General features: G+C 42.1%; 1 pseudogene; it reads right to left on the minus strand.

The window, feature by feature from the left end:
* Window positions 1–301: 301 nt before the first annotated feature.
* LOC784206 (baculoviral IAP repeat-containing protein 5-like) lies at window positions 302–731 on the minus strand (annotated as a pseudogene).
* Window positions 732–12,432: the final 11,701 nt, after the last annotated feature.

Below are 12,432 nucleotides of genomic sequence, written 5' to 3' on the forward strand. Positions count from 1 at the left end.
GCATGTGAACAAACATCTCCCCTCACCCTGCTGAGTCCAGGAAGCAATAAAGTGAAAACTACCAAAGATAAAAGACAGGGTCAGTTACTATACTTAGCTCCAGCTATATAACAGAAGTAGCCCCTGGCACCAACTTCAAGAAAAAAAAGTGAAAAATACAGTTTAAATATTTGAATTTCAAAATGTTGATGTTCTCCTTTCCTAAGGCACAGTTAAGAGGCCCCAGAAAAACTGGTAATGCTGAGGGGTGTGCCCTGGAAACGACATGTCTGTGTTGCTGTGCGGCAGTGATAGGGAGGTGTCATTCCAAGGCAGCCAGCTGCTCTATGGCAAAGCAGACTTTCTTTGCAGTTTCTTCAAATTCTTTCTGTTTATTGTTGGCTTCCTTTGCGATTTTGTTCTTGATTCTTTCTTTATCCAGTTTCAAAAATTCACTGAGGGTTAATTCTTCAAACTGCTTCTTGACAGAAAGGAAAGCACAACCAGATGAATGCTTTTTATGTTCTTCTATAGGGTCGTCATCTGGCTCCCAGCCTTCCAACTCCTTGAAGCAGAAGAAACACTGAGCCAAGTCAGGCTTGCTCTCAGTGGGACAGTGGATGAAGCCTGCCGGCAGCCATCTGCTCCGAGATGCAGACGCAGCCCTCTAAGAAGGGCCAGTTCTTAAATGTGGAGATGCAGTGGTTCTTGAGGTAGAGCTCCCAGGCCGGAGGCAACCACCGGGTGCCCATCCCACTGCCACCAAGTGATGCCTCGATTCAAATCCAGCGGTTGATGGCCTCTGCGAGGCATGTCGGGGCATCCTCCTGTTTTAAGGAGGTCTGGTTAATGTATAACTTAGATGTACACTGCACTTTCCATTGGGAAAGTCCTACCACAAAGGGCTCACGTCATTATTTTTTTCTTTTTGTTTTCATTTGATTGTCCTACCATAGAAAAACATTTATGATTTTTCCTCCTCATCTTCCTCCTTTTGATCGTAAATCTTTACAAAGAAAGCATTAGGTGATCAACTATTTGGTCCCTTGTTGCCCGGATGGTTCCTTGCCTGCCCTAGATCATGTCCCTCAGTGCTGGGCCTTGAAAATGAGTTCTTTCTTTCTTTCCTTTTAGAGAGTTATGCTAAGGGCTTATAGTCAATCCTAGGGTGTCCAAGAGGACTTAGGCCAATTTTATCTTACATGTGCATTGTGCATGTCCAGTATCTTGTATAGAATTATAGATTTGATCAGCAGTTTCAATTCATTTGAATTCATTTTAAATTCATGTTAAAATTCAGTTTAATTCACTAAGCATTGTATATGTGTATGGCGATGGTTTAGTCGCTAAGTCGTGTCAAACTCTTGTGACCCTGTGGACTGTAGCCTACCAGGCTGCTTAGTCCATGGGGTTCTCCAGGCAAGAATACTGGAGTGGGTTGCCATTTCCTTCTCCAGGGGATCTTCCCAACCCAGGAAATGAACCCAGGTCTCCTGCATTGCAGGCAGATTCTTTACCAACTGAGCTATGAGCGGGGCTTTGTATGTGTATATATATAATCATAGTAAATTAATTGAATGCAGTAAATAAGCATATAAATATATTGATGGAGAAAAGTTTTATAGATTATGCATTCGTTCAGTCATCTCAATTTGTACAATCATTGTACATGTGCTTTTGACAGTAGACTTAAAGCAAGCAGTGATACATGTCATGAGTAATTTGATAGCCAGGAAAAGGATGATAACGCATATTATGAAACTAACAACTGTCTGGAAAGCAGAGAGGAAAAAATTTCCTAGTCCTGAGGGGAGTCAACTAAATAGGTCATTTAAAAGGGCAGTGTTTCTTACATCTTGTAACTATTTTGCTCTTTGGAAAATTTTTCCCAGGCATCTGTCAACCTCTTTAGAACTGCTGACAAAAGTGCAACAAGTAGTGTGAGTGATAGCACAAATGTTATGTGTTAACATAATATTAAACCACAGATCTCTGTCTTGCAGGCTTTCCAAAAGCTGTCTGTATGATACTTGACATGGCGGGGGCTGCTGGCATCAGTGACTTATGGTTGTTTTTTTTTTTTTAATTTAATGTATCTATTAAACAACTAAGGGACAGAGCAAAGGTTCCTAGGGTAAGTTGTGTCTGGTCTTTAAGAATTGAATATAATTCAGAAAAGGGATGGACATATTAATGTGCTGGGAATTTGAACCTGAAAGGTTAGGCCAGAGGGAGATTGATCTGAGTAAGTGGTAACATTCAGTTCAGTTCAGTCGCTCTGTTGTGTCCGGCTCTTTGCAACCTCATGGACTGCAGCATGCCAGGCTTCCCTGTCTGTCACCAACTCCCGGAGCTTGCTCAAACTCATGTCCATTGAATTGATGATGCCATCCAATGATCTTGTCCTCTGTCATCCCCTTCTTTTCCTGCCTTCAATCTTTGCCAGCATCAGGGTCTTTTCCAATGAGTCAGTTCTTTGCATCAGGTGGCCTAAGTAATGGAGTTTCAGCTTCAGCATCAGTCCTTCCAATGAATATTCAGGACTGATTTCCTTTAGGATGGACTGGTTGGATCTCCTTGCAGTCTGAGGGACTCTCAAGAGTCTTCTCCAACATTAGGAACACTGAGAAGTCAGTGACAGGAATTCCAAGAGATTTAAGTTGACCTTGTATTGCCCGAGGAATTTGATGACAAATCAAACAGTTAATTGTCCCCTGTAGCTTTGTGATAGTTTTACTAAAGAGTTTTCATTCCATCTTAAGCATTGGCACAAAGTCATGGCCAGAAATAGAACAATAACTTTCAATTTTGATGGAGACAGACACTTTGACAGAGAGGTAATTGGAACTAGTAAGATAAGTATTACAGACCGGCCTCAACTCTTGGATTAGCTGTCTACCACTGCTGTCATCTTCTTGTTCTGACTTGGTGGGGCCTTTCTTAGTCAAAGCCGGCTGTCAGAAATACAAGTTGCACTCCATTCAGGAGGGGAGGCCTTATTGAGGTGAGAAAGGTGAATCCCACAGCCTACTCCTTGAAGTTTTGCAGCACAGGGATTTGCTAACAATACTGATATGGTCCTTTCCAACATGGTTGTAAAGAGTCCTTTATTTTATGTCTTTTCCAATGGACAAAATCTCTGGGGTCCTTAAAGTCTAGTTCTCACTGGAGCTCACTATGGAAGGAATCAGTTACTAATTCGTCAAGCGCTTTGATGTGTCCTTGACAGTAATGTAGAATATCACATTTAAGAAGCGTTGGTTTATAAGTACCTTCATCTAGATGCATAGGTTGTCTAGTAATTATTTCAAAAGGAGACAGTGCTGACCAAAGTGGATAGACCTAAGGTTGAAGAATACCAAGGGAAGGACTTTTGGCCACGGAAGAGGAAAAGCCTCTGAAAGTTTAGGCAATTGTGTTTTAATTGTGCTGTTGGATCTTTTATCAGTCCTGAGGCCTGAGGGTGATAGGCACAGTGAAAATGCTGCATTATCAGCCAAATCTCACAAGTAGATTTAATGACTGCTCCAGTAAAATAGGTTTTCTGGTCACTGTGAAGCTCAAAGGAATCCCTCAAACTGGAACTGTTCTTTTCAATAGTAATTTGCCTACCGTTAAGGCTGTTGCTCTTCTGCAAGGAGACACTTCCATCCAGTGTGAAAAACATGTCTACCATTACCAGGATGTATTTGTAGACTTGAGAGGAAGGCACCTGGATAAAATCCAGTTGCCAAACTTGAAAGGGTTCCTTTGGGAGGGGAAAGTGGCCTTGAGAGCCATGAAAGGGCTTATCAGGATTATATTTAGGATAGATAAAGCGTTGGTCATAAATTTTACAAGCTATAGTGGGAGAAGGTTTCGAGATGTATTGTTTTCCCCATAATATCATTTTTTTTAAGATGCCCAGTGGATCAGGAAGTGAACATGTTGGAGTAAAGGTAATTAAACCCTGTGCTGTTGTTTAGTCACTAAGTCATGTCCGACTTTTTTATGACCCCATGGACTGTAGCCCGTCAGGCTCCTCTGTCCATGGGATTTCCCAGGCAAGAATACTAGAGTGGATTGCCATTTCCTTCTCCAGGGGATCTTCCCGACCCAGGGGTCAAACTCACATCTCCTGCACTGCAGGCAGATTCTTCACCACTGAACCACCTGGGAACCCCAGTTGAACACTTGCTGCTGCTGCTGCTAAGTCGCTTCAATCGTGTCCGACTCTGTGTGACCCCATAGACAGCAGGCAGCCCATCAGGCTCCCCCGTCCCTGGGATTCTCCATACAAGAACACTGGAGTGGGTTGCCATTTCCTTCTCCAAGGCATGAAAGTGAAAAGTGAAAGTGAAGTCGCTCAGTCGTGTCCGACTCTTAGCGACCCCATGAACTGCAGCCCACGAGGCTCCTCTGTCCATGGGATTTTCCAGGCAAGAGTACTGGAGTGGGGTGCCATTGCCTTCTCCGAGTTGAACACTTATGGGTACTATAAACCTTTTATCTGATCTGAACCATATTTGTGAGATGGGATCAAAATATACGCTTTTTTCTTACAGGCCTGCTTTTCATTTTCTGAAGCTAGTTCTTCAGCCTGCAAAAGAAGTTTCTTAACAGTTTCATCAGAGTTATGTTTGAGCAGAGGACATACTCAAAATTAGGAGAGAACAGACTTAAGGCAGCTTGTTTGGTTTCTTCATCAGCCAGTCAACTCCCTTTGGCTTCTGTTGAATCAGATTTGGAATGTCCAGATGTTTTAACGATGGCCAGCTGTTTGGGCAATTGGATGGAGTCGCATGGTTTTGAGACTAGCTGTCTATTCTTTTTTTTTAATTAATTCATTTTAATTGGAGAATAATTGCTTTGCAATATTATGACGGTTTCTGCCATACATCAACATGAATCAACCACGGGTGCATGTGTCCTTCCATCCTGAACCCCCTTCCCACCTCCCTCCCCACCGCATCCCTCTGGCTTGTCTCAGAGCACCAGAGTGTCCTGCTTCATGCATCAAATTTGCACTGGTCATCTATTCTGCATATGTTAACATACATGTTTCAATGCTATTCTCTCAAATCATCCCACCCTGGCCTTCTCCCACAGAGTCCAAAAGTCTGTTCTTTACATCTGTGTCTCTTTTGCTGCCTTGCATATAGGATCATCATTGTTGTCTCTCTGACTTCTGTATATATGCGTTAATATATTGGTGTTTCATTTTCTGACTTACTTCACTCTATATAATAGGCTACAGTTTCATCAACCTCTAGCTGTTTATTCTTTAATAAGCTGATTAGAAGAGCTAAGAAATATCCATAGCATTCCAAAATCATGCACTACTCTGAAACCATAGAGGCTATCAGTATAAATATTGACTCCTTGATCTTTGGCTAATTGACAAACCCTACTCAATGCAGTCAGTTCAACTTGTTAGGCTGATTTGGTGCCTGGTAGATAAGAACTTTCAATTATTTCTGCTGTTGAAGTTACTGCATACCCAGTTTGATAATGTCCTTCTTCATTGTTTGACAAGGATCCATCTTAAACCGAATTAAATCAGCCTTATCAATGGGAACTTCTTGTGAACTTGTCCTAGGAGTGAGAAGATAGTTAACATTCTTGTGAATCAGTCCTAGGAGTAAGAAAATACGAGTTAGCGTGATTCGGCCATGCTGTTGTCATCCTGATGCCCTGGAAGCAGAGTTGTGGGGTTAAGACTATTACATCAAGCCAAGTATTGCACCATGCGATGACCTTGAGGGATGGGATGGGGGCGGGGGAGAGGAGGGAGACTCAAGAGGGAGGTGATACATGGATAATTATGGCTGATTTGCACTGTTGTGTGGCAGAAACCAATACAACTTTGTAAAGCAATTTTCCTCCGATTGAAAAAAATTAGCCAAAATGTTATCGGGTGACGAGAGTAACAGTACTTCCTAAGAGGACAAGCGACTCACTCACAGAATAGTGTTGAATATGATGAGAATTTGACAGTCAACTGATTGAGGAACATAAATAGAGGAGACCTTTGATGGAGACCATTGTAAGTTCTTTAATAGCTTTGCATAAGAGAGATGTTGCTGAAATAACCCTCATACAGGGTGGGAGCCTTCTTGTCATCAAATCTAACTCCTGACAATAATATCCTACAGGTCAATTTTGGTCACCGTGGCTCTGAGTTAATACACCCAGGTGTTTCCTCTGTCTTCATGCTCCAAGAGAAAAAATGGTGATGTATAGTTAGGATGGCTGAATGTTAAAGCCTGAGCTAATGCAGATTTTAAACCATTTATAACTTTCCTCCCTCTATCATCCATTCAGTTGGGTCTGGCTGGTCAGTCTTTAATAATGTGTACAGAGGTTGGGCAATGTGGGAAAAACTAGGTCCCCAATTTGTGCAATGTCTGGTTAGACCTAGAAATCCTCTTAGTGGTTTGCTTAGGGGAGTGATAAAGCTGGGATTCCTTTAATTCTTTCAGAGTCAATCAATATTCCTTCTTTAATATTAAGTGACCTGAATATTTATGTCACAGCGGGTTAGCAGAATGGTAGTTTGTCTTTGAAAGTCTTATGCTGCTTAGAAGCTAACAGTTGTAATAGATGGATAGTATCTCTTTGGCAGTCTCGCTGCTCAGTCCTGGAAGTAAATCATCTATGTATGGAAATAAAGCAGAGCCATTAGGAAAGTTGCACATCAGCCAAATCAGTTGAAACAAATAAGTAGGGTTTTTAGTATAGCCTTGTAGTATAACCAGCCAGGTATATTGACCCTCTTCCCATGTGAAGGTGAAGAGTTGGTGCCTTGCTTTTTCAACTGGAATGCTAAAGAATACACTACATAGAAATAGTCGGTGTCCGCTGGAAGGGCTGAGAACAGAGTGTGAGAATAAGCAGGAATCACAGGCTGGAAAGGAGTCAGAAAATTATTTATAGATCTCAGTTCCTGAACAAACCTACAGTCTTTTTCCATTTGGCTTTCTTAACAGGAAAATTGAGTATTACAGCACTGATACAAGGAATTATAAATCTTTTTTCACAGAATTCCTGAATAATAGGTATTATTCCATTTACTGCCTCTGGTCTGATGGATATTCACTAATATTGGGGTCAGACTTGGAGTTATCAATAGTTAATTTAATACCAGGAGACACTTTAAATTTGCCAGTATCTGAGGAAGAAGATGAAGATTTCTCAAGCGCTTATAATAGTAAATGATTAATTTGCCCTTGGTTTGTCTGTTTTCATAACCATTTTTTTCAGTAATTATGTTCTGATATGATTCTATGTCTTCTAAATCTAAAACCATTTCACATTTACATGAAAAGCAATGTGCACATTATATGCCTCTAAAAGGTCTCATCCTGCCAGATGAATTATACCACATTTTAACAAAAGGGAATACATATTTCCCTGTGATAGTATCTAGCAAAAAAGTTATAGGCTATCATTAATCAACCGGGATACTGTACTTAACTTTCTAAGTTTCACTTAACATCACTTAGTATGATAATTTCTGGGTCCAGTCATGTAGATGCAAATGACATTATTTATTTCTTTTTTATGACTAGCTGTCTCTTGTATGTATATAACACATCTTCTTTAATCTGTGTATGTATATTATGATTGCTTCCATCCCTTGGCTGTGGTAAATGGTGCTGCATAAAGTTGGGGTACATGTGTCTTTTCCAGTTACAGTTTCCAGCAGATACATGCCCAACAGTGAGATTGCTGGATCATACAGTACCTTTGTTTTTAGGTTTTTAAGGAACCTCCATCCTGTTCTCTGCAGGGCCTATTATGAAACTGCATTCTTAAGCAGAGGCAAAGGAGGGTTCCCTTTGCTCCAGGCCCTCTCCTGCGTCTATCTTTGGCACACTATTAGATGTATAGCAAACAAACAGGAGGAAGGTGATATACCCTTGTCATTTTGATTGTTGTTATTATTGTTCAGTTGAGTGGTGGTGTGTGACTAATTGTGACCCCATGTACTACAGCACGTCAGGCTTCCTATCTCCCAGAGTTTGCTCAAATTCATGTCCATTGAGTCGGTGATGCCATACAACCATTTCATCCTCTGTCATCTCCTTATCATCCTGCCTTCAATCTTTCCCAGAATCAGGGACTTTTCCAATGAGTCAGCTCTTTGCATCAGGTGGCCAAAGTATTGGAGCTTTAGTTTCAGCATCAGTCCTTGAGTGAATATTCAGGGTTGATTTCCTTTTAGGACTGATTGGTTTGATCTCATTGCAAACCAAGGGACTCTCAAGAGTCTTCTCCAGCACACAATTTAGAATTCTTTGGCACTCAGCCCTCTTTATGGTCCAACTCTCCCATCAATACATGACTACTGGAAAAACCATAGCTTTGCCTGTACAGATCTTTGTTGGCAAGTAGTCCCTTGCAGCTGCCACCTAACCTGCTAATCCCTTGACTACTGATTGCTGATTGATTCTGTGTCATTACACTAATGTGACATGGAGAAGCATTAGGTGCACAGATCTTAGGTACAGCTAGTTGGAACCACAGCAGGGATTTACAGTGGGTTTTCTTTTTCCTCCCAAGTTGGTCACTTTCCGTGTATCAGTGTCCATCCTTTGAAGCATGGCCCTGGCAGGTGTGGACTTCGTATTTGCCAGTGTTTTCAGGGGATGTTGCTCTAAAAACACACATTCTAGCCTCCCAGATTCCTTTTTTGGGTTGCTCTTTCTAAATCTGTCTATCTATATGGAGGCCTATAAAAAGTTCTCAAGGAAATTTTAATCATGACTCACACACGTACAAAGCTGGTTACAATATAAACGTGGCTTGGCTTCCTGTGACCCTTGCTAGGTCCTCCTTTGTCATTGCAAATGGCATTCTTTCCTTCTTTTTGGGTGGCTTTGTGCCTTTCGCTGGTAAATATGTACCACATGATGTTGTCCATGCATGTGTCGATTTCCCTCTCGGTTGCTTCTGTGTTTTGTCTCTTGGAACTAGTGCAGCCGTGAAGTTTGGGGTACACATGTCTTTTTAAAGTACAGCTTCATCTGGCGACAGGCCCAAAGATAGGGGGGCCAGATCTTAGGCTGTTGGAGTCTTGAGTTTTTTCAAGCACCGCTCTGCTATTCTTTACAGTGGGTGTTGACTAATTGACATTCCCATGGGATGCCGAAGAGCGTTCCCTTTTCTCAGGTCCTCTGCAGGGTTCCTGGTTTGCCCACATGTTAATATGGCCCATCCTTTGGGCTCAAAGGTGATAATGAGTTGATGGGTGTTGTTTCCAATTTTAATTTTGTTTTGGAAAATAGCCAATTGACATTGTGGTGGTCCTTCTCTGTGGATCGAGAGGGCCTCAGCCTTTGATATATGTGGATCTCTTCTCCCCCAAATGGCCCTCCCTGCCATGCTGCCATATGATGTCACACAGAGTTCAGTGTGCTCCACAGCAGACCGAGTTGGTCATTTATTTTGAATAGAGCCATGTGTACAGTCCTACAAGACCTGCTGCTGCTGCTGCCGCTGCTGCTAAGTCGCTTCAGTCGTGTCCGACTCTGTGTGACCCCATAGTCGGCAGCCCACCAGGCTCCCCCGTCCCTGGGATTCTCTAGGCAAGAATACTGGAGTGGGTTGCCATTTCCTTCTCCAATGCATGAAAGTGAAAAGTGAAAGTGAAGTTGCTCAGTTGTGCCCGACTCTTAGCGACCCCATGGACTGCAGACTACCAGGCTTCTCCGTCCATGGGATTTTCCAGGCAAGAGTACTGGAGTGGGTTGCCATTGCCTTCTCTAACAAGACCTTCTAGAACACCCAAAAAAGATGTCCTTTTCATTATAGGTGACTGGAATGCAAAAGTAGGAAGTCAAGAAATACCTGGAGTAACGCAAATTTGGCCTTGGAGTACAGAATGAAGCAGGGCAAAGGCTAATAGAGTTTTGCCAAGAGAACTCACTGGTCATACTAAACACCCTCTACCAACAACACAAGAGAAGACTCTACACACGGATATCACCAGGTGGTCAATACCGAAATCAGATTGATTATATTTTTTGCAACCAAAGATGGAGAAGTTCTATACAGTCAGCAAAAATAAGACCAGGAGATGACTGTGGCACAGACTGTGAACTCCTTATTGCCAAATTCAGACTTAAACTGAAGAAAGTAGGGAAAACCACTAGACCATTCAGGTATGACCTAAATCAAATCCATTATGATTATACAGTGGAAGTGAGAAATAGATTCAAGGGATTAGATCTGATAGACAGAGTGCCTGATGAACTATGGATGGAGGTACATGACATTGTACAGGAGGCAGGGATCAAGACCATCCCCAAGGAAGAGAAATGCAAAAAGGCAAAATGGTTGTCTGAGGAGGCCTTACAAATAGCTGTGAAAAGAAGAGAAGCTAAAGGCAAAGGAGAAAAGGAAAGATACACCCATTTGAATGCAAAGGTCCAAAGAATAGCAAGGAGAGATAAGAAAGCCTTCCTCAGTGATCAATGCAAAGAAATAGAGGAAAACAATGGAATGGGAAAGTCTAGAGATCTCTTCAAGAAAATTAAAGATACCAAGGGAACAACATTTCATGCAAAGATAGTCACAATAAATGACAGAAATGGTATGTACCTAACAGAAGCAGAAGATATTAAGAACAGGTGGCAAGAATACACAGAACTATACAAAAAAGATCTTCATGACCCAGATAATCATGATGGTGTGATCACCAACCTAGGGCCAGACATCCTGGAATGTGAAGTCAAGTGGGCCTTAGGAAGCATCACTATGAACAAAGTTAGTGAAGGTGATGGAATTCCAGCTGAGCTATTTCAAATCCTAAAAGATGATGCTGTGAAAGTGCTGCACTCAATATGCCAGCAAATTGGAAAACTCAGCAGTGGCCACAGGACTGGAAAAGGTCAGTTTTCATTCCAACCCCAAAGAAAGGCAATGCCAAAGAATGCTCAAACTACCATACAATTGTACTCATCTCACATGCTAGTAAAGTAATGCTCAAAATTCTCCAAGCCAGGCTGCAACAGTATGTGAAATTCCAGATGTTTAAGCTGGATTTAGAAAAGGCAGAGGAATCAGAGATCGAATTGCCAACATCTGTTGTATCACAGAAAAAGCAAGAGAGTTCCAGAAAAATATCTACTTCTGCTTTATTGACTATGCCAAAGCCTTTGACTGTGTGGACCACAATAAACTGTGGAAAATTCTGAAAGAGATGGGAATACTAGACCATCTGCCCTGCCTCTTGAGAAACCTGTATGCAGGTCAGGAAGCAACGGTTAGAACTGGACATGGAACAACAGGCTTTGGAACAACAACCTAATTTCCTGGTTCCAAATCAGGAAAGGAGTACGTCAAGGCTGTATATTGTCAACCTGCTTATTTAACTTATATGCAGAGTACATCATGAGAAACTCTGGGCTGGATGAAGCACAAGCTGGAATCAAGATTGCCAGGAGAAATATCAATAACCTCAGATATGCAGATGACACCACTCTTATGGCAGAAAGCAAAGAAGAACTAAAGAACCTCTTGATGAAAGTGAAAGAGGAGAGTAAAAAATTGGCTTAAAACTCAACATTTAGAAAACTAAGATCATGGCATCTTGTCCCATCACTTCAGGGCAAATAGATGGGAAAACAGTGGAAACAGTGTCAGACTTTATTTTTGGGGCCTCCAAAATCATTGCAGATGGTGACTGCAGCCATGAAATTAAAAGACACTTGCTCCTTGGAAGAGAAGTTATGATCAACCTAGACAGCATATTAAAATGCAGAGACATTACTTTGCCAACAAAGGTCAATCTAGTCAAACCTATGGTTTACCAGTAGTCATGTATGGATGTGAGAGTTGGACTATAAAGAAAGCTGAGTGCCGAAGAATTGATGCTTTTGAACTGTGGTGTTGGAGAAGACTCTGGAGAGTCCCTTGGACTGCAAGGAGATCCAACCAGTCCATCCTAAAGGAAATCAGTCCTGAATATTCATTGGAAGGACTGATGTTGAAGCTGAAACTCCAACACTTTGGCCACCTGATGTGAAGAGCTGACTCATTTGAAAAGACCGTGATGCTGGGAAAGATTGAAGGCAGGGAGGAGAAGGGGATGACAGGGGATGAGATGGTTGGATGACATCACCAATTCAATGGACATGAGTTTGAGTAAACTCAGGGAGTTGGTGATGGACAGGGAGGCCTGGCATGCTGCAGTCCACAGGTTTGCAAAGAGTAGGACACGACTGAGCAGCTGAACTCAACTGAACTGATATGTACAGTCGGTGCCAACTGCCTAAGGATCCTGTCTCCACCATGCCCCGTTATTCCCCTGTAGCAACCATAGTGAATGAACTTACATTTGTGTATGTGTACAAGTCTAGTTACACCAAAGCACAGTGGTGTCTGTGGCTGGAAGAGCCACATGAGTCTGAAAAGTCATGGAGTCTCCATCTCTCCCAGGGTGGGGTTGCCACCTCCAGCTTCCTTCCT

The sequence above is a fragment of the Bos taurus genome, chromosome 4 (assembly GCF_002263795.3).
Source record: "Bos taurus isolate L1 Dominette 01449 registration number 42190680 breed Hereford chromosome 4, ARS-UCD2.0, whole genome shotgun sequence".
Lineage (NCBI taxonomy): Eukaryota > Metazoa > Chordata > Mammalia > Artiodactyla > Bovidae > Bos > Bos taurus.